Below are 21,942 nucleotides of genomic sequence, written 5' to 3' on the forward strand. Positions count from 1 at the left end.
GACCAAAAGCCTAAACTAAAAGAGGCATCGAATGCTGGTTTTATAAATCTTGCATTTGATATCTCTTAGTTTTATGCAAATAACTATATGCTTAGGTTTGTAAATGCATTATAATCCAGAAAAGTGAAGGCACAAGAACCATAGGGACAGCCTGTCAATCAGAGATGATGCTGGTTCCACACAGAGACAGCATCCAATACTCCAGTGAGGTAGATGTTTATCTCCTTTTGGAGAAGCAATGGGCTCCTTCATTTGGGCATTTCCTTAACTGAATACAGGATTCATCAGTCTCATACTTGCTTCCACTTGAAAAAGAAAAAAAGAAACCCAAAGCAATAAATAGCTTTAAAATATAAGAAAATGTAGCCAAAAATATATCTCTATAATATATAGTCTGTTTGTCCAGATAACAGAATATTTTCAGTCTTACAATGAAATGTATTCAAGCTCACTGCATCCTGGATTTTGCAATCTTAGTAGTACTCCTCTAGAAATTTCAAAATGTTGCACAGCTTTATGTACAAATCAATGACTGAATCACATGCCAAATATTGCAAGTAAATTCTGAACAAGAATTTAATGTTGTATGAGAATTAATTCCCTATTTTCTCCTCGAAGGTAGAGGCAGCTGGGAGAAACATCTTAATATTCCTTGGTTAAGGGTATCTCCTTTTCCTGCATGTTCAGTCTTCACTCTGGCAGAATTTTGCTACCCCCTCACCTCTTGTGTTCTCTGTGAATGGTAGATGCCACCACTCTAACTTCCAAACCCTGTTAAAAAGACTATATTTAAGATGGAAATACATGGATTGCTTAAGTGGATGTGACAATAAATTTTCCTTAATAGTTCACAATTCCTTAGAGTGTCATTATTTGTTCTATCACACTTGAAACCAGCACCAAATATTCCTTCATTCCCTACCTTGCCAGCTAGGACCACTATACTCAAAATTTCCTGTTGCATGCATAAAAAGAAAAAGGGCCCATGTAAGGCCAAAGTGGGGTGGGGAGAAATAGATTCTCTGCATCTGAAAGACTGCAGATATCTGAGCCTGATCAGGGTCTGGGGGGGTGGTGATGAGTTGCACAAGGAACTTCCATTTCAGTGCAGTGAGCATCAAACACATATTAGGTTTCCTAGGGACATCTGAAAAGCAATACTGCTTATTTTTCCCTCCGTTGAGCACACATGGTGTGGGACTTCAAACATATTAGGAAAAAAGAAGGCTAGCAGAGAAAGGAGAGAAGCCTAGCTGAGAGGGAGACCAAGAGTCTGTCGCCAGGCAAGAAGGAAAAAATTCAGATGTTCATATTTTTACAAAATGATTTCTTGTTCAAATTGTACTCTTGCTTTTCAAGAGCAGCCAGGAAAATGAAGTTATTCGTACATTCAAATTTTCCCCTCTGCTGTCATTTCAATTTAATTATTGCTCAAACATCTGTAATGGAAAAAGTTAGGGGCTTAGAGCAGGGTTTTCAGTTTGGATCTTTCTAAGTCTGTCCCTGAATAGATGATAGAACTTGGACAAGTAAGCATGGCCTTCAGAGAAACAAGAGGATCCTAGTATCTACATTACAGTGTGGATGAGAAGATTTAATGAAGTAATAAATGTAATATCAACGTAACATCAAATAAGTGTAAGTCAATCCTCAGCATGTTAGCTGAGTCCAAATATAATTGTCACATGTTTTAAACTGAGAGTAGGAGTCCTGTTTCCTGCATAGCCCTGGAGTTCTTATTTATACCATATCATCTTGGAGTTCAGGATTTTGTTTGAGACAAATTTATTTGAATTTGAGGAGAAAAGATAGCACATGGTGTCGTATCAAAGCAGTGGTCACTGACTTATCTTCCATCAGAAAAAAAGGCAGAAGATGGAGGCTCTGTTTTGTAGGAGTTTGGGATTCTTTTCTAAAGACCTTGGAAAGGTGGTGATACCTGCAAAGCCTTCCCTAGACATGGAATTTCTTTAAACTAATTTGAAATTGAAAAGTAGCTGACTCTCAGAATTTGGGGGATCTCAAACCAGATGATCTGGAGTTACGGAATTGTATGGATAACAGTTAGGTTTGCTTACTTGCCATTTGGATTCTGATGTAGCATTTGATAACTAGATGCCAACAAAAGACTCAACAAAAACATTACCTTAATTCTGACCTGGCGCAGCAGCAGCCTGTATTTAGACCCCTCAATAAAGTTTTTTTCCAACAAATAGTTTTTTTTTCAAGTCTTTTATAGACATGGGGCCATTGAATTTTTTTCCTCTCTGGTGTTTTATTGTACAATTGCCTAGACTCTCAGAATTGAACAGAAATAGAGAAACCTTTTCCAACGCATACAATTGATGGTTTTGCTCTTACAGTGTTCTGGTCAAGTTAAAGCAGGCAGGGAATGCGATGCCAATGTCCCCGGGCTCAGCTTAGGGCTTCGAGGCCTTCAGTAGGTTCTCCTAGAGCTCTGTTTTTAGAAGAGCAACAGATCCTCTTTAACCAAAGGTAATGAAAGAAGTCCCTTTATCCACCACTCATGTATTCTTTCCAGTCCTGATGGTAGGTTTTGTCAGCGGTAGCCATAGCAGGCCAGGAGTTTTATATAGGTCAGATGCTGAGGCTCTTTCCCCTCCAGCAGCATTTCCCAGCAGGCTGGGTTTCCTCATCAATCACGCGTTGCCCATATTGAGTTTCCTGGTTCAGCTTCTCATGTGACCATGCTAAGGCTGGGGGAACTGGAGTCAGCATTAATCATGAGACTCGTCACTCTTGGGGCTGGATTGGCTTTGAGGATGCCTATAGTTAGGCTTTTTCCCTGGAGAAATGTCAGCTTAGACAAAAAAAAAGCTCAACTTCTGCTTGATGTTTAATAGCTTGGTCATTATGAGGGATCCTATAAAACCCCCACCCCCTGCTGTTATGTGGGTGTTTTGTAACCATAAAATCAGTCATTTCTTCCACAGCATATTTACTGGCTCCACAGAGGACAATCTACAAGGATTCTAATTTACCTCTCACCTGTCTCCTTACCTAGTTCCCACATAATTATCCCTGGAGATGACTGAACCCAGGCTTGTTTGTTTAAGTGTGTTATCATTCAGCTGTGCACTGTTTTTAAGTGACGCCACGTTGTGTAATTAGTGCAGTTAGAGAAGGTGGCATCTACAGAGTTGCTGGCCGTTGCTGTCAGGTACTGTGGCAAGTTTCAATCACACTGTTTGCTTTAGTGCTAGACGTTGCCTCAGCTTTGAGGTGTGGGAGCTGTTAATTAGTATCTGAAATGCGCATCAGTATTCCCCCTGCTGTATTTCCCCTGATGGCCCCTGTCACAGTGACTTCTAAGTCTTCTGTCTGGGAGCTATTTGTTGAATTTAATTCCACATTGGAGAATAAATGTGGGTGTCCTAGGGATTAGCCTATGGAAGGAATCTGCTGAGAATCTAACTACCTTTTAGGGTTTTTCTTGAAGATGACCCTGTGGCAAGGATTTGAGTGCAAGTCGTTTATTTGGGAGGTGATGGGTGGCCCCGGAAACACTAGGAGGGGAGTGGGAAAGGTAGACAGGAAGAGACACCAGCCAGTAGTCATCAGGCCACTTACTGCTGTTGACAGCTGGAGCTTGCTTGACCTCCCCGGGAAACAATGGCCACCAGGGTAGCATGATCTCACCTGATAGACCGGTGAGTTGCAGTATTTATCCTCAACAGCCCTCTTCAGTCAGAGTGGGCCCCAAAGCCCAGACAAAAATGCCCAGGCAAAAAAATGCAGGTGCTGGCAAGTGGAAGTCTGGGCAGTGTGTAACCATAGTAAGGCTGGGGCCCAGGGAAGTGGGGGAAGGAGCTCCCCTAACTCCACAACCCAGGTGCCAAAGCAAACTGGCAAAGCTGAAATCCCTGATTATGTCATAACTAGAAAGGATCTGGGAGAGGATGTCATTCAAGCCTTCTAACTCCTACAGATATATTTTCCATAGCTGTCATCCAACTTCCACCTGAACACCCCCAAGTGATGGAGGGCTCAAAGATGTCCGTTCCATGGATAGATAGTTCTAGTTGTCATTCTACCTGTTACTTTCAAAATTTCCATGTTTTATTCAAACAGCCATTCATTCCGTGTTCATTGAGCATCTCCTGGGTACGAAGGACAGTATGAAGAACTGAGATTTACAGGTGACATGGCCACTGTAGCTCTTATGGTTGCATATGGAGGAGAGGAATAGACAAGCAGAGATGTTATTCTCCTACAGCATTTTCATAGGGTGCTCTCATTGCACCAGATACATACGCTGCAGAAAAGGGAGTGATTGCCTTTCCAGAAGAAGGGAAGATGAAGCAGTCAGAGTAGGTTTCACAGAGGAGTGAAGAGTGATTAAAGCTCACTGAGTGGAAGAAGAAATAGGTGAGATATACTCAGCATGAAGTTAATGGTGGTGACAGCCACATTAGATTCCCCCATGCCTTGAAAACTATCGATGCCAATAGAAATTCCCACACCTACAGAACAAGCGCTTTATTAGTATCTTAAACTAGAGCTCTACTTATAATGGGATTAAAAGAAATTACTTATTCTCTACTTTTAAAAGTATGAGACCAGGCACGGTGGCTCATGCCTATAATCCCAGCACTTTGGGAGACCAAGGCGGGTGGATCACCTGAGGTCAGGAGTTCAAGACCAGCCTGGCCAACGTGGTGAAATCCCGTCTCTATTAAAAATACAAAAATTAACCGCACATGGTAGCAAGTGCCTGTAATCCCAGCTACTCAGGAGGTTGAGGCAGGAGAATTGCTTGAACCCGGGAGGTGGAGGTTGCAGTGAGCCAAGATCATGCCACTGCACTCCAGCCTGGGCGTCAGAGTGAGACTCTGTCTCAAAAAAATAAATAAAAATAAAAAAATAAAAGCATGCACTTTTTAAAGGGGAATATCAGTATTTTTTCTTCTATCCAGTTTTCCAAACCTCCATCAATTACCCTAGTGGCTCAAAATGAGCTCATCTACAAGATAATTTTTTACATCCTCTGCAGATATTTTCAGAGGTATTAGGAGCAACACATGGATACACAGAAACTACCATCAGTTGTACCACATAGAAACAGATTCTATAAAAAGTAGCTCAAGTCAACTACACACCAGTCTGGTAGCCTGTGACTAAACAGTGCTGATCACTGTACTTGCCTGCATGTGGGAACGCAGAAAAGAAGATAAGTCCACAGCTTGTCATAACATTCGCAACCTTCAAAACGAGGTGAACCTAGAAAATGAGCTAATCAAATATGGGTGTGACTGGTTTATATTTGCATACATGTATATATAGAAAGGGGTGTGTGTGAGAGAGACATTTATCCTGAAAAACAAATAGAAAAAAAATGGTATACTCCTCCCTAAAATAAGAAGTTTGTATTCAACAATTTTTTGTCATTTTAGAGATAAACAGGAAAAAGTAGCCGAGATACCATCATGTAGAAAAGTCACAAACTGGCTGTCTTTAAGCCAAATTCAGCTTGTAGATGGGTCATGCTTGGCTCACACAGTGTTCACCCACAGAGAGTTTTAAATCTGAACTAGTTGCCATCCTTTAAAAATAATGATAGTATAGATCAAAATTCAAGTTTCCAAATTCACTTAGAGCATCAAACTGCCTGGCAATTCTGAGGTTATATTTCATATGACATTTAGTGGTTTTCTCCTTTTAATAAGCAAATACTTCCCAGTAGACCACTCCCCTCCTCTTACTATGGAAGGTAATTATCACCCATCATTTCATTTCTCCTGGCTTCTTTCATTTACATTCCCGGTCTGGCCCTTGCAAAACTTTGAGATGGCCAGAAAGGTATAAACTAAGAAATGAAGAACAAGACTTAGATATTTAAATTTTATTTTCTATGTTGCATTTCCCAAGATCACTGGGAAACTGAAAGATGCTCCAGGATAAAAGACACTCCGTAGGAAAATAAGTTTGATAAACTAACCCCTTTTGAAATTCTCAATGTGCCAGGGCATGTAGAAAATGATGAAAAGTCTCTGGGAAAGCTAGTGACAGGCAAACTTGCCTGGCTTTGGTTAGACAATAAAGAGCTACTGGAAGGTTTCAGGTAGTGGAGACTATGCATTCGATCAGAACTATGCATTAGCTAGTTAAATTTGCTGAAAGTACAATTCCCCTAAAAACAAGAGCGAATGTAAATTAAAGAAGTACTATCTATATCCTTCATGTTTTTCCTCTCATCTTAGTCTTATGCGCGGGTTCTGCACTGAGCATCCTTCCCAGTTTCACCATTAGTTGACCCCTGCAACTTACAATCCTTGTACTTAAATTCACGTCTCTATAAATTAGTAACAATGCCTTATGTTCTGATACGTATGAGGATTAAATGAGATAGTACCTATATTCTCATTTATATCTTCTTCTTACTACTGCTATTATCTATAGATTCATAGATTTCTATATACATATGTTCCAGAAAAATTTCCTGTGCATTTTGATATATTATATAGTCTACTTACCCAGTGAAAAATTTGTGTCCTCTGAAGTGTATTAATGACATGGCTCCTTTGGTTGAAATTCAAATTATACTGTATGGACTTATATATTTTTGTCTTCCTCAGGGAAAGGAAGTTACAAATTTTTGTCTTCCTCAGGGAAGAACATATAGAAAGAAAGAGGAAAGGAAAAGGAAAAAGGAAGGAAGGAAGGGAGAAAGAGAGAAAGAAAGAAGGAAGGAAGGAAAAGAAAAGGAAAGAAAGAAAGAAGAAAGAAAAAGAAAGAAAGAAGAAAGAAAGAAAGAAAGAAAGAAAGAAAGAAAGAAAGAAAGAAAGAAAGAAAGAAAGAAAGAAAGAAAGAAAAGGAAGGAAGGAAGGAAAAGAAAGAAAGAAAGAAAGAAACCTTGTTCCCCTAGAGAATAAGAGTGAAAGTAAGCCAGTGTGGCAAGTTAATGTTAGTCGGAAACAACAGAAGCTCCTCTGCAAACTAGGAGAACAGAGAATTGGCTCAGTCATTTCCCAGAAATGAGAATTTCTAGGTCAACCGCAAAATTAGAAGTTTATAACCAAGAATTCAGCCAAAAGAGCCAACAGTTCCCCATGAGTCTGAGGGTTATCCACTACAGCTGTGTTCAAGCCTATGTTCTGTTTTCAGCTTGGTATTCTAACCATGCTATGGCAGAAATATCTCTGATCATGCCCTTCTTGCAGTGGTTTGATCTTCCATCTCTGAAGTCAACTGAGGCCATGTGTAGTAGACATTTCTGTAAAGACCATCACCAAGTGTGGGATGCTTGGTGCAAAGGCATAGATGAGATACCCTGAGCTATGATGAGGTTACCTAAATAATCTCAGGAAGCGGACCCCCAACTACCTGAAGGGGGAACATTTCAAAAATATTAGGATCTTACTATGTTTCAGGAACCAGGCTACAGATGGGGAAACAACAATAAACAAAAAGCAGACCAGTCTCTGCCCTGTAAAGCTTATGGTCTAGAGAGGAAGGCAGACAAATTCTGCAACTTTGGCTAGTGTTCAAGAGGAAAGAGGCTTAGTACTTTGAGGGGCTGTCATCTGGCTTCATCTTGGAGGTCAGAGAAGGCATTCCTGGGGAAGCAAAATCTAGATGATGACTAAGAATTAACCAGGCAAAAAAGGGATGGAAGTAAAATTTAAGATTCTATTTGCACCAGCCTCATAGCAATAGCATCAGAAATATTCAAGGATCTGAAAGAAAAAATACAGTGTAGTTGAAGTCTACAGAAAAGATCCAACTGATGCACCAAGAGAAAAAAATGAAAAGAACAAAATAGAGCATAAGAGATATAGGGAACCCAATCAAATGCTCCCTAGCACAGCTGCAACTTGAGTCCCAGAAGGAGAGGAGAGGCTGAGATGGGGCAGAGCATTATTTGAAGAAATAATGTCCAAGAGTATTCCAAAACAGGTGACAGATTTTGACCTACAGACTAGATCTAAATGTTCAGCAAATCCCCGCAGATGATAGATAAACAAATTGTAATATACCCATACAATGGGGTTCTATTCAGCATAAAAGACAGAACTTCTGATATTTGAAACAACATAGAAGACTCTAAAAGCATTATGATAAATGAAAGAAGCTTGTCACAAAAGGCTACATACTGTATGATGCCATTCATATCGCATTCCAAAAAGGGCAACACGATAGTGATAAAAATCAGACCAGTGGCCACCAATGCCTGGGGTGGGTAGGAAACTGGCTGGAAGGAGGTACTAGAAAACTTCTGGATTGGGGGCCTCTCACATATTAACAGTATGGTAAAAACAGGCTACAAAGTAATATCACCAGTAGGATGGAGATTTTGTTGTATTTATAATAGAAAAGTCTAAAAGAAAACATCCATAATTCAACCATCAGGAGTTAGCTACTGCTTCATTTTTGTTTGCTTTTAATTGTGTTGTTTATACTTTTCTTTACTGAGTTTTCTACAATGAGAATACAACTATTATAGTTAGGGAAAATATTATTTTTGAAAACAACTAGTATTATTCATACTGATTCTAAAACATAAGCAAGCTACTTCCTAATAAGTTTATAATTTATTTTCTAATTTTAAATATTCTCCTTTAATAAAAGTGTTTTTAAAATAATTTTAAAATTTTGTATTGTTAATTCTACACACACACACACACACACACACACACACATACACACACAAGCTTCATCCATATTTTAAAATCTCTGTCTATAGTAATCACTACCTTTGGGTTTGCAGAATTCTTAGCTAAATTATTCACTTACCTGACCACCCCCGCAACAAGCCCCCAAATAAAGTGAATTTCCAACATGGTGTTTGCATTGCTAATTGATGTCTACCTGCAAGATTTTCCAAGTGGAAGGTACAAAGGGAGATAGCAGGACTCCAAAAACAGATCAGGGCTCCCTAGCCTTTGTGCCTCACGGGTTTCTAAACAGCACAATTAGAGCAATAAATGCTACAGCCCTGTGTTTGGCCTGACGGGATGATGACCCTGCGGCTCAGCAAGGCCACGTATGACAGACTAACTACTTGGAAAAGGACTCTCTTGAGGGTTACTTAACACAGTCACCTGTTGATTTATGAACACGCACACCCACACGTACCTTGTCTCACCCTTTTAATCATATCAATTTGCTACATCTCAGCAAAAGAAAAAAAAACCTAAACCACTAATTACTCACAAATAAGTCAATGGTAAAGCTCCACATCTGCTCAATCTGGATGGATGAAGTTTGTAAACCACTAACACCTCATTTTCCCCTATTTTGTAATGAATTTTTAATTACGTAAGAAATAAGTGAATTCATTCTCTTCTGAAATATTAGGACATTTACTCAAAAGTGCCTTTTGACCACATTCTCCAATTTCTATCCCTCTGAACCCTCCCCTTGGATAGTTTGGGGTTTGGGGATTTAGCCTTGCAGTCCTTTTATGCATAGTCTATAGTAGCCTATAGTGCAGCACAGAGAGCAGTATTGCTTCATGAGGGTTTTTCTTGTTTTTCTTTTCTTCTTTCTCTCTCCCTCGCCCTCATTCTTTTCTTACATAAATGGTTTCATACTGCAGTTTCATTCTGCAAATTGCTCATTTTTTTTTTGAGCCTTATCCCAGGCTAGTTCAACTAGATCACTTTCATTTATTTTAACTGCTGTATACAATTCCATCACATAAATACAGCACACACTTTACTTATTCCCTGTTTGATTCCCTGTTGATAGACAATCCAATTTTTCACCATCACAAGCAATGCCACCATGTACATAGTCATATCTGACAATCCATGTCCACATGTTCCTCCCACCCAGACACACCAGGTCCATTGCCACCACACTGAAATGTCAGGCAGCTTGACAACCAAGTCACGTGGTGCCTGGGTCTCAGTTCTCCGCGTTCTGGACCTCTGTGGAGCAGGACTCTTAGGGTCTTGTGGCCACCTCACTGGGTCAGGCTCTCCCCGGGGTGGGAGGACAAGCTAATAGGAGAAACAGGGCCATTTCTTCACCCAACCACTCAGGCTGACACACTCATTTTCAGATTCAAATGCAAAATTTCATTATTTCCCCTCAAACCTAAAACCCCACCTAAAGGCGGTTGAGTATTTGGCATTCCCTCTACATTGATCCTGGCTGAGGAGGGCCCGGGGGACTCAGGTCTGAGGAGGACACGTTTTCCACGGGCGGGCGGCCCTCCTTCCAGTGCTGCCAGGAGGGGCAAAAGGCACTCAGGGAGTTTTTGCTGGAGGTAAGAGCAATTTTTGCAAAAAAGGTAGTAAGGCAGGAGGTGGAGTCTGCCACGGGTGTTTTTCACACTTGCTACTTTCCATCCCGTGAATACAATCCCGGCCCTGTTTCCCGGCCCCGCGGCCATTGCAGAGTCATGAAGTCATCGCAGCTGCGCCTGCAGCCAGGCGGGAACGGGAACGGGATCTGGCTGGCCGCGGTCCCATCCCCCGCCAGCCGGAAATGTCCGCGCTGAAACGCAGACGCTGCCTGCCCGGGGAACGGCGAGAGAGAGCGAGAAAAAAAAGCCTGAAGGCGGCGCGACAGCCGGCGAGTGGGGAGAAACAGATTCACACCCAGGGGCCTCCGGGCAGGGCCCACGGGACTCAGGCCGTGTCCCGCTTGGAATGTGGAGCAGGCGCGGCCTCGGCATCAGCACAGCTCCCCTGCATCTCCTCCTGGGGGTGTGGGGGCCTCGCTCGCAAGGCCCTGGCGGGGAGGCCTGGCCTCCTGCTCAGTCTATGCAAATGGAAAAAGAGACGTAAGTGCCAAGTCCCAAAAGAGCAAGTCATGGGCCCGGGCTTTACAATCTGTTTCATGAGTTACTCCTCCAAGCATGCCTGACAGTCGAGTTTCTTCATTAGTGCTGCAGCAAGCAGATGGGAACATGAGCGCCCGAGAGCATGGAGGCCTCACAGGCAAGCAGGTGGCGGCCCCCAACATTCTGGGCAGGCTCTGGGGTCGAGGGAGCACGTTCTGATGCTTAAATAGCCTCCCCTTTTATCTTGACTGGGGTAGTCCTGTGTGGTGGTTTGGTGCCCGTTTTACACCTAGACCCTCTCTCTACCCCTTGACCCTCTCTCTACCCCTTCATCCATAAGTAATGTCTGCCTCCGTCTGATCCCAGGCTGCCTTTCTGGGGTTCCAGAGACGCTGGTTGTGATAAGCAGCAAAGGGCCTCACTGTCTAAGTCGCCCAGCAGTTCCCTTGTCCTCGGGAAGGCTGCATCTTAATGGAGACCAGGAGAGGTAATGCCGGGATGGAGTCTGGATGAGGACCTGCCAAGTTGCGAGGAAGGTGGAATGGCATAGACAGGGCGTTCCAAGCAGCTAGGGTTAGCCAGTCAGCTTTCCCAGTGATAGAAACCTTGGAGGCACTTTATACTAGACCCCAACTGTCCTCCTCAGGTGTCAACTTCCTTTCCATTACCATTAACTCCTCTTATTCCAACCACAGCTGTTGTCAACCCTCTCAAACCTCTGAAAAACAGGATAAAAGCCCCAGTGGGTATCAAAATCTCTGCCCTTGAAATCCTTTTGAAACGAAGATTGTTATTGAGGGAGGTTTTGAGAATGAAGAGGAGGCTGCTGCCGTCTGAATGTGATGGTATTAGGAGGTGGGGCCTTTGGGAAATGATCAGGGCATGAAAGTCCTCATGAGTGGGATCAGTGCCCTTATAAAAAAAGGCCCCAGAGAGCTGCCTTGCCCTTCCCACCGTATGAAGACACAGGGAAAAGGCACCTTCTGTTCAAACCAGGAAACAGACCTTCACCAGATGCTGAATCTGCTGGTGCCTTGCTCTTGAACTTCCCAGCCTCCAGAACTGTGGGAATAAACATCTGTTGCTTATTAGCCACCCAGTGTATGGTATCCTGTTAGAACAGCCTCAGATGACTAAGGCAGCAACTTTCCATCCCCATGTCTGCAGGCCTGAGCCCCCCTCCCACCAGCATTCTCTTCCTTCTTCATGAACATGGGATTTTGTGGGTCCCCCATAGTCCCCAATCCCTCTAGCACTTTGGTTTCATAATGAAAGACATAAGAGGAAAAAAGATGACAGAGAAGCAGCACATGGAAACCATCCTCTCTGGAGCAGAGGAGCGAGGAGAGAGGACAGTCTAGGGTAAGATGTTGCTGAGGAAACCCAGTTGGGCTGAGGAGTGACTGGGCTGACCATCTTCCCTTCTTCTGTCTCCCCCTCCCTGGGACGGTGCTGCTCCCTATGTCCAAGGTCAGGGACAGGGGACAGGGTGGGATTGCCACTTGAGCAGTGTCAAAAAGAAAATAGAAATTCCTGAGGAATGGCTGAGATTGACATGAAAGACAGCCCTCAAGTGGCCCCCACACATCCCTTTTGAGAGCCTTTCCTCTCTTTTACCTGAAGTACCTTCATAAATGAGTGCCTGCTTAATTTGTTTTTTAAAAATGGAGTGAAAAACATGCAATGTTTATGTCTCAAAGAAGTGTTTCTGATGAAAGACTGAGAAAGCACAATAAATGCAGTTTTGCAGTATCATGCAAAGCAATAAACGTGGAGTAGCTTCATACTGTGAGTTTATGTGTGAAAAACTGTAAATACTCGTTAACAAAATCACGCAACCAAAATCACATGAATAAAAGTGAGCTGTATAACTGTGTATTGGCTATGACCTGGGTGTTTTTATAATCTATCATCCAAACAAGAAGCTGTAGGCACAAATCAAACCATCTAGAACGCCGGTCCCACTGGCTACAACTAAACTTGTCAGAGGTTGCATCTGTTGTCAATGTTGTGATGTATGGTAGCCAGCAGTGAACTCCATGGAAGTAATAATGAAAGGTGAACAGCAAGAACACAGCTGTGTCATCATAAAGTCAGCGTTGTGGCTCAGACACAATAAAGCACACCTCTGCTCATTCTCCTCCACAAGCTACTGAGAAAACACCGAGGACAACAGGAAACAAATGGCAATATGTGGATTTCACAAAAGAGGAAACCCCACTTCCAGTGACATTGCTTCCTGTCACCTGTTCCTCCTCTAAGAGCAGAAAGCCATCATTCTTCGTCTCCAAATTTTATTTTGGAGATCATGACACATGGGTTTCCTTGGATCTTTGAAATTTACTTGAAACTTAAGAAGAACAGGCTAGAATGTTTTGTGCATCATGATCACAATGATCAATGATCCTAGGCATTGAGAGAACCCTACTCTTGCCCCCAACAGTTCTGGAAGGGACATCACATCTGCTCTCAAGACAAATCCACAGTACAAGATAGGACATGCTGTCTTTCCATGAGACCATGAGTTCCTCAAAGGCAGTGAACACGTTCTAATTTTATCCACTTTCTTCTGAATTTGAGGATGACACATGCTTCAGGATAGGAACGGAAATACTAGTTCCCTTCTCATTCCTAAAAATGTATACCCACCCATCTTCCATGAGCTCCTGGAAGTTGAGTGGGTCTGCATTTTAAACAAATTGCTTACTGGGAATTCATAGGCGCTGTGGTGATTCAGGTAATGGAAGGAAGCCCGTGTATAGGAAGGCGGGAGTTAGAGGCAAGATAGAAGCAAGAAAGAGTCAAGAGCGCATCAGGCCCTCTGACCTTTGCCCTTGGCCATCTGCAGCATAGGAGGATGCCCCTTGTGCCAGGTAGCTTTCAGAATCTGGGGACTGTAAGAGCCAGGATCAGCACCGGTCAGTCACATACTGAGCCCAGCACTGACAACGAACGTGTTCTGTCTATGACTCAAGATATATACTCCATCTTCTTGAACCTTAAGAATATTACATTGAGTTCCTCAGGAAACAGCATTTAGAAATGCAAGCATTTTCATCTCATCATTTATCTTTAAGACAAGGTTCTGGAGCCTCCTAGGAACTCATTTAAGGGTGCTGAAAAAGGAGTGGGTGAGGCTTTAGTTTGCTTAATCTCAATATTTGAAGTATATAACATTATATTTGAACTAAAGTTTAATTTGCTAAAAAATGCAAATTGTTTCTCTATTCTGTAGAATATAATTGATTTGTAATGCCTCCTGTATGACAAGTGGGAATACAGACTGTGGTTTGCTCTTAAGATGTGTATAGGGTAGTGGGGTAAGAATATGTATATATCCAGATTGTTACAGTCTAAGGCAGATATGGGAAAGCCCTGCTTTGAGTTCTCACAATCTAGAGCCTTCCGCAGTCACTGAGGGGTGATAAACAAATATCAAGGCATTGTCCATTGTTGTCTGGGAACTAACCTTTTGTCTCTGTCATATAACGCTGAGTTTCTGAGGGTCCCAGTGTGCGTCAGGGGCAGGAGAAACAGTAGGAAGCTCTGTCTGGCTTCTTGCTTCATCAGACAGGACCCGGGCGTTTTTGCCTTATTTAGAAATATACTTGTTTTATTATGACACCAACCGTTTGTTAGCACAGAGAGAGACAGAGAGGCTCACAATGTTTGAGTCCCTTATCTCGCATTGTTTATGTTCTTAAAATAATTTAATTAACTTAATAAACAAAAGCATTTTCAATTCATAAACAAAGAGAGCTCAGAAAAATTGAATGTTCCAAAAGGCAAAATGAATAGAAAAGTCACATCATCCCAAGTCATTCTCTCACCCTCTGTCTTGCACATGCCTGCAAGCCCTGTCCCTAAGAACCAATGGGACTTCTAAAAACTGTCTTCATTTCCTCATTTTGTTAAGATTTTAGTGGGATCTTGGAAGGCTTCTAGACGGATCAATATTAAAACTGGTTCTAAATGCCATGGCTATGTCTACCTTCTGAAATTACTCTAAAAAGATAAAGTGAAAAGGACAAATGATTTAGAATTTACAAAGCCGTTTTAAATATATAGATAGATTCAGGTTTGGTTTTTTTGTTGTTGTTGTTGTTGCTTGTTTGTTTGAGATGGAGTCTCCCTCTGTCACCGAGGCTGGAGTGCGGTAGCATGATCTCAGCTCACTGCAGCCTCCGCCTCCTGGGTTCAAGCAACCCTTCTGCCTCAGCCTCCAGAGTAGCTGGGATTACAGGCGTGCGCCACCATGCCCGGCTAATTGTTTTATATTTTTAGTACAGACAGGGTTTCACCATATTGGCCAGGCTGATCTTGAACTCCTGACCTCAAGTGATCCACCCACCTTGGCCTCTCAAAGTGCTGGGATTACAGGGATGAGCCACTGCGCCCAGCCTGATTCAGTTTTTAAAGAAGGAAGAGTTTAAAACTCTTAAGGCTGAAGGATGATTTCTGAAAGAGCCAAAGGAATGAAGGGGTTATATCATTCTGGGTTTATGCCATCAACACAAGCAAGCAGACTACATAATTTTAATCTTATACTTTAATTAATTTTTGAGATATTTTATTATAAACGTTTTAACCCATAAATGATTTGGAACAGTGTAAAAATATTTATACTCATGACCTCTGAAGTGCACTATAATTTCTGCACTTCAATAACACAAATGCAGTTTCTGAATTATGAGTGTAAATGTACATGGATGGAATATAAATTATTGTGGGGACAAATGTGCTATCTACAAGTAGTTATGTATTTTATACAGTTAATATTAGCTAACTTGGTTTAAGCATTAATTACATGTTAGGCACATACTAAGAATTTCGAGTGTATTATCTCTTAATCCTCCAAGTGTATTATCTCTTAATCCTCCATGAACCCATGAGGTAAACACAGTTGTTTCTTACATTTTACAGATGAGGAAACGGAGGTTTGGAGTTTGCCCAATGAACACAGCTAGAAAGTGATAGAGCCGGCCTCGAACCCAGCCTCTCTGACACTGTCCTGTGGGATGGTGAAGAGACGGCATGGAGATATGGTTAGTTGTAATATTATTACAGCAATGATTATTTTAAAAAGCAGGTGATTTGTCATTGTTTTTGACATGTCTCAAATTTTCCCTGATAAACCCTCTCATCTATGTCAGTCATAGTTCAATCAGAAGCAGACGCACTAGGAGGTAATACATGTTTTATGTATGCATGTCAAACACACAGACACACACTTATACACACATATACATATATACCTATGTGTGTGTGTGTGTATCTTTGTTACAGGGATTTGTACCTTACAAAGTTGTGGGTTCTTGCTAAGCAATCTCTGTAAGGACATTGTCCACAAGGCAGGCAGTGGGGAAGCAAGGACAAGATGGAGCCCACGGGCATAAGCTGGAACCCATGAGGATGGACTGAGACTCATGCCGATTCTTGCTCCCTCTGACTTTGATGGTGTGGGTGTCCTGCAGGAAAAGCTTGTGCCCTTCATCACAGAGCTGGCCCAGGAGCCAAGAGGCCGAAGCAGGACAGCAGGGGCCTGCTGTCCCACAGCAGCAACAAGCAGCATATGTGTGAGCTACGAAAAAGGCTGCTGCTTCATCTCCAACCTTCACATGTCCCACAGGAGGCTCTTTTGTGGCTCACTCTAACCAGAAACATGCAGGGATGGAAGTTCTGGGAAATGTAGTTCTGTCTAGGCAAGTTGACACATTGCAAAGCTACCACACCAAAGTGCACCAAAGGTACAAAGATGGATGGGATATGGCTCCTGCCTTCAAGGGGCTAATCATCTAGGGGTGTGAAGGGAAAGAGAAACATGAATGTATAATATCAACACAAATATTATATTATAACAAGTATTATGATAAGTGCACTAAGGGTGCAACAGAAGCCCACAAAAGTGGCTCACCCTACCCAAGCTGGGATTCCAGGAGAGCTTCCTGGAGGATGTGGTGTCTAAGTGGCCTTAAAGGATGAAGTAGAAGTTGACTAAGAAAAGAAGGTTTAGTAAGGATATTAAGGTGGGTGGCGAGAGGGAATAACCATTAAGGTCTATGGCAGAGGCGGGATAGAGAGATGTATAAGCAATAAATGTGGAGGGCTGGGAGTGGAAGGAAAAGATGTTGGAGAAGTCAGTGTTGCAAACCCTAGAAAGTCTACGCATTGTACTACAGGGAGCTTGGACTTCATGTCCCAGTGATTGGTGAGCAATTCAGGAGTTAGACACATGAAAATGATATGGTCATTGAGGTAGATAGTCTCCAAGATAATCGCCTCACTGGCTTTCCTCTCTGTACATGTGTACTGCTCACTGCATTAAAAGGTAGGCTTTAATTTTTCTCCTCTTGAGTTTAGGCTGGCCTAAGCAACTGCTTGGCTAAGGGAAGATAACAGAAGTGACATTCTAAGAAGAGGTCTTAAGTAGTCCTGCAGCTTCTGCCTAGTTCTCTCAGAATACTTGCTCTTGGAACATGACATCTCCTCTTAGAAGCAAACTGCCATGCGGTCAGAGTCTAAACCCCATGGAGATGCCACATGTAGGTGCTCTGGTCAGTCACCCCAGCTGAGCTCCCAGCCAAAACCATCTTGTGCATTGCTATCATGAACATCCAGCCAAGTCAGGCCTTTAGATGACTCCATTCCAAGCCACCATCTGAATGCAACTGCATGAAATACCCCAACTGAGGATTGCCCCTTAACAACCCACAGAATTGGAGATATAATCATAAATTATCTTAGACTTCCAAGTTTTCATGTGGATTGTTACATAGCAATAGATAACCCAAATTGCCATGTTTATGTTTTGGGTGTTTTAGGGGGAAGGAGTGGAGGAGGGAAGACACTTTAAGTGAAGCTTACTGACTTAAAAAAAGATAAAATGAAAGTAGGAAAACTTTGTAGGAATTCATTGCTATAACCAAAAGAGAAGATATGAGAACCTGAGCCTGAGAGTGCTAGTTGGGGTGAGAAGAAAAGCTGGATTCTAGAAACAGGAAATAAAATTAATAGGCTTTATGATAAGTGAAGGGCAAAGGAGAGAGGAGGAGTCAAAAATGTTTTGTGTGTTTCCCCTGTACAACTGGGTGGAAGCTAGCTATCTCAATCACAAAGACCCAGAACACAGCAGAAGGATCAGGTGGCATAGAGGAGGGAATATTATGAGTTCTGTGAGGTTTCTAAGTGTATGGTTAATTTTGTGTGTCAACTTGACTGGGCTATGGGATGCCCAGATCACTGGTAAAACTTTATTTCTGAATGTGTCTGTGCAGGTGTCTCAGAAGAGATTGGCATTTGAATCAGAAAACTGCACAAAGAAGATCCACCCTCACCAATGTGTGTGGGCATCGTCCAATTATTTGAGTACCTAATAGAACAAAAAAGCAGAAGAGCAAATTCTGTCTCTCTCTGCTTGAGCTGAAACATCCATCTTCTCCTACCCTCAGATATCAGCACTCCTGGTTCTCAGGTTTTTGGACTTAGACTGGAACTTTTACCACTAGCCTCCTAATTTGCTGGCCTTTGGACTTAGACTGAATTACGTCATTGGTTTCCCTGGTTCTCCAGTTTGCAGACAGCAGATCGTCTGTTGAACTTTCAACTGCCATCAGCTAGTTCCTATAATAAATTTATTTTTATCAATTTACCTATCTATCCTATAGGTTCTGTTTCTCTGGAAAACCCTGACTAATACAGTAGAGGGTATCCAGATTGACAACTTCAGGAGAAAGTCTGATTTAGGAGTTGGAAGCCCAGATCGGAAAAACCTCTTGATAAATGTCACTCGGGAAGACCATGAAAATAGCCAAAATAATTCAAAGAGAAGATGCAAAGTGAACTGTGAAACAGGCCAAAGATGAATCTCTTTGGTAAATCTATACCTAAATCCTCTGCCATGGAATAGCTGCCTAAACTTGGGCAAATAACCTGACATTTCTCAGTTTCCACATTCCAAAAATGGATTTTTATGAGAATTAAATGTTATGATGCATTCCAGCTACCTGGCCTAGAACCTGGCATAAGAGCTCAGTACATATTGGGGAGGGTTATCATCATTGTCATCATCATCTTATTAACATTCATGTAGAAGGGATGATGGGCTGCTGAGAAATTCATGAAGAAGATGAATAACTATTACAGAGGTGGGAGGAAAAAGAGAGGACTATTACAGAAGCAGAAGAGCTGAGAGTATTGAGAAAGGGTGAGGAGTTAAGGGGACTAGCAAGTACCCTCTGGCATTGGCAATATTCAGTTTGTTGAAGGCCTTGATGAACTTTTAATGAAGTGGTGAGAGTTAAACAAAGCTGAGATGGGATATGAATCTCAGGGAGGATATGAGGACTCATTGATTACCATTCCAAGAAACTTGTCTGGAAAGGAAAGAAGAGATGGTGGTAATCAGAGCAGAGCAGCAGGATGCAGGGAGTTTTTATTTATTTATTCATTTGTTCTTGTTGCTGATGTTGTTTTCATACTGTTTTTTGTTTGTTAAAGAGGGAGAGTTGTGAGTATAAAATAACCTATAAATAGAGAAAACCAGGAACAGATTCATGTGGAAGCCCTTGACTGAGAACAGAATTAATTACCCGTGCAGAGGTAGTCTTCAAGCCTTGGCAGGTAAGCAACTGTCTGAGACACAGCTGGCTTGGGAACGGGGGCCTTTCTTTGGCTGGCAGGCTTGAGGCAGCATAATTTGGAAGCGGATATGAGAAAGGGCATAATAATGTGAAATTTGACTGCTTAGTGGGGGAGAAACTTTGAATATTATGAGGCGGTTATGAAAGTATTTCCTTCCTATGGCTTCAATGGTACTGCCTCTGAGCATTAGTGTTTGTCCTCAGGAGGTAAGTGTGGGGACTGTATCAGCAGTTACTACCCAGATAAGCATGGTGTATAGGGGTAACATGGTTTATAGAGCATGCAAGACTTCACCTCTTTGCTAGATGAGATATGGAACCTAAATTCGGAGACCTCGTGACCCCTGAGGCATGGGGAGGTGGGGTCAGAAAGCGTCACTGGCCATGATCCAGACCCAGGCGTGGAGAAACGACCTACTGGGGTTTTCAGGGAGCAGGAAGGTGGGGCAGGTACGGAGTGGATTCTGGGGGACAGTTTCATAAAAAGTGAGTAGATCTCCACAACTTAGTTTCTAGACTAAATGTACTAAGCATGTTCCGCCCTATTCTTCCTACTAACAATAAGAAAAAGCTCTGGACAAAATTCATAAAGCAACCCACAGAAGACTCCAAAGTTGGAAAAAGAAATAAAAACTGGCGATTTCCTCCATACTCAAGGCATCATATAGCAGGGAGTGCCTTGGGTGTTGTTTATGTGTTTGTTTTCTTTTGTTCATTAATTTTTTCTCCCATGTATGGCAGTGTGGGCTCTAGCAATGCCTATCACCCAGAAACACAGATGGGTACAAATTTAAAAACCCCAAGAAAACTCTTTTTAGCCAAATGACCAGTGTTTCCAGCAGAGCAAAAACATTTTGATCACATCTGCCCTTTTGTGCTGGCTAACCCCTCCCCCTGCCACCATGTGCTGCTGGGGGAATGTTGTGGATGAAGCCCACTCATCTATTCCTCCTCCTGCAGTAACGTGACCACACCCTTCCCACTCCTAACTAGAGGCTGGGGGAGGACTATGTGGGGGAGAGAACTGGAGAAAGCAGTTTTCTAAATTTGTGTATGAAATCCTGGGTAGAACTCTGAGTGCCCCATGCACAAAACAGACAAGAAACAACACAGCAAAAAGATTCAAGCGTCAGAAAAACTGAACACTGGTTTGAAACACTGCCCGGGTTTCAGATTGGCCTCAGGGTAGCACCCAAGTGGGGCAGATTGAAATAGCACTGTAAAGGCTTTGAAAATGAAATGACTTTTGAGCCACAGCTCACAAAGTGAACCGGAACAAGCATTCTGAACTTAAACAGGTCAAGTGCCTGCTAAAATCAAAGACTTAAATGGGAACCAGAATAATATAACATACTACTGAAAATGTCTAGGATGCAATCCAAAATCTCATCACACTGAAAACCATAAAAATCTCAACTTGAAAAAGAAAAGGCAATTGTAAGCATTGAGATTACACAGATGTTGAAACTATCCAGCAAGAATCATAAAGCAGCTATTATACAAATGCCCTGATTTTAAAGCAAGTATGAATGCTTGAAACAAATGACAAAGTGGAAAGTCACAGCAGAGAAATAGAAAATGTAAGGAAGAACCAAATGGAAATTTTAAAACTGAAAAATACAATAATCAGTTTTTAAAAATTACTAGATTCAGAAGGAAAGACCAACAACTCAGAAAAAATGGGCAAAGGATATGAAGAGTTTACGGAAAAGGAAATGTAGATAACTCTTACCCATATAAAAATATGTTCAGCCTCACTCATATAAGAAAAATCAAAATTGAAATTACACTGAGATACTGCTTTTCACCTGTCAGAATGGCAAAACTCAAAGTGTGAATATACGCTATGAGAATGTGGAAAATTCTCATAGACTGCTTGTGGGCATCTTGAACAATTTGGTTGAATCACTAAAATCCACATTCTACTTTTAGAAATTTATCATATAGGAAACCTGCATATCAGTGAAATGACATAAGTGGAGTGTTACTCCTGGCTGCATTGTTGGTAATCACAAAGAACTAGAAAAAACTTAATGTCCATCGATAAGATGCTGATTAAATTAATTATTATACATCATACAATGGAAAGTTATAAAACTGTAAAAAAATGAAATTCTTTCTATTACTTGCTACCATATAATAAATAAAAGGAGAGGCAATGATCTATATGTGTCTGTTTGGATATGCATTAAGAAACTTCAAAGGACAGGTAACAAGAAGTGGCTGCCCAGAGGATAAGTGGGGGATGGGAGGGAGTCTGGACTGTATGCCTAATAAAACACCCAAATCAATAAAAACAAACCTACAAAGCACAGAAATAATCTTAATGTCCAATCCCAGGGCTTTATCATAGTGGTCCCTTTATGTTTGGATGAGGTAAACCTATCCAATGTTTCAATGAACTTGGCTTATTATTAAGTAAATAATACTAAGGAACTTAATATTAGCAGGGATACTCTTTCATCTCAGGCACGTTAGATGGCTTCCATGATCTCCACGAGGAGGAAGAGCCCCTGCATCACCAGGGACACTAGTGAGGATGAAAGCATT

General features: G+C 41.9%; 1 pseudogene; it reads left to right on the forward strand.

The window, feature by feature from the left end:
- Window positions 1-10,472: 10,472 nt before the first annotated feature.
- LOC129044598 (uncharacterized protein encoded by LINC02872-like) lies at window positions 10,473-21,547 on the forward strand (annotated as a pseudogene).
- Window positions 21,548-21,942: the final 395 nt, after the last annotated feature.

This window comes from Pongo pygmaeus, chromosome 13 (genome assembly GCF_028885625.2).
Source record: "Pongo pygmaeus isolate AG05252 chromosome 13, NHGRI_mPonPyg2-v2.0_pri, whole genome shotgun sequence".
Taxonomy (NCBI): domain Eukaryota; kingdom Metazoa; phylum Chordata; class Mammalia; order Primates; family Hominidae; genus Pongo; species Pongo pygmaeus.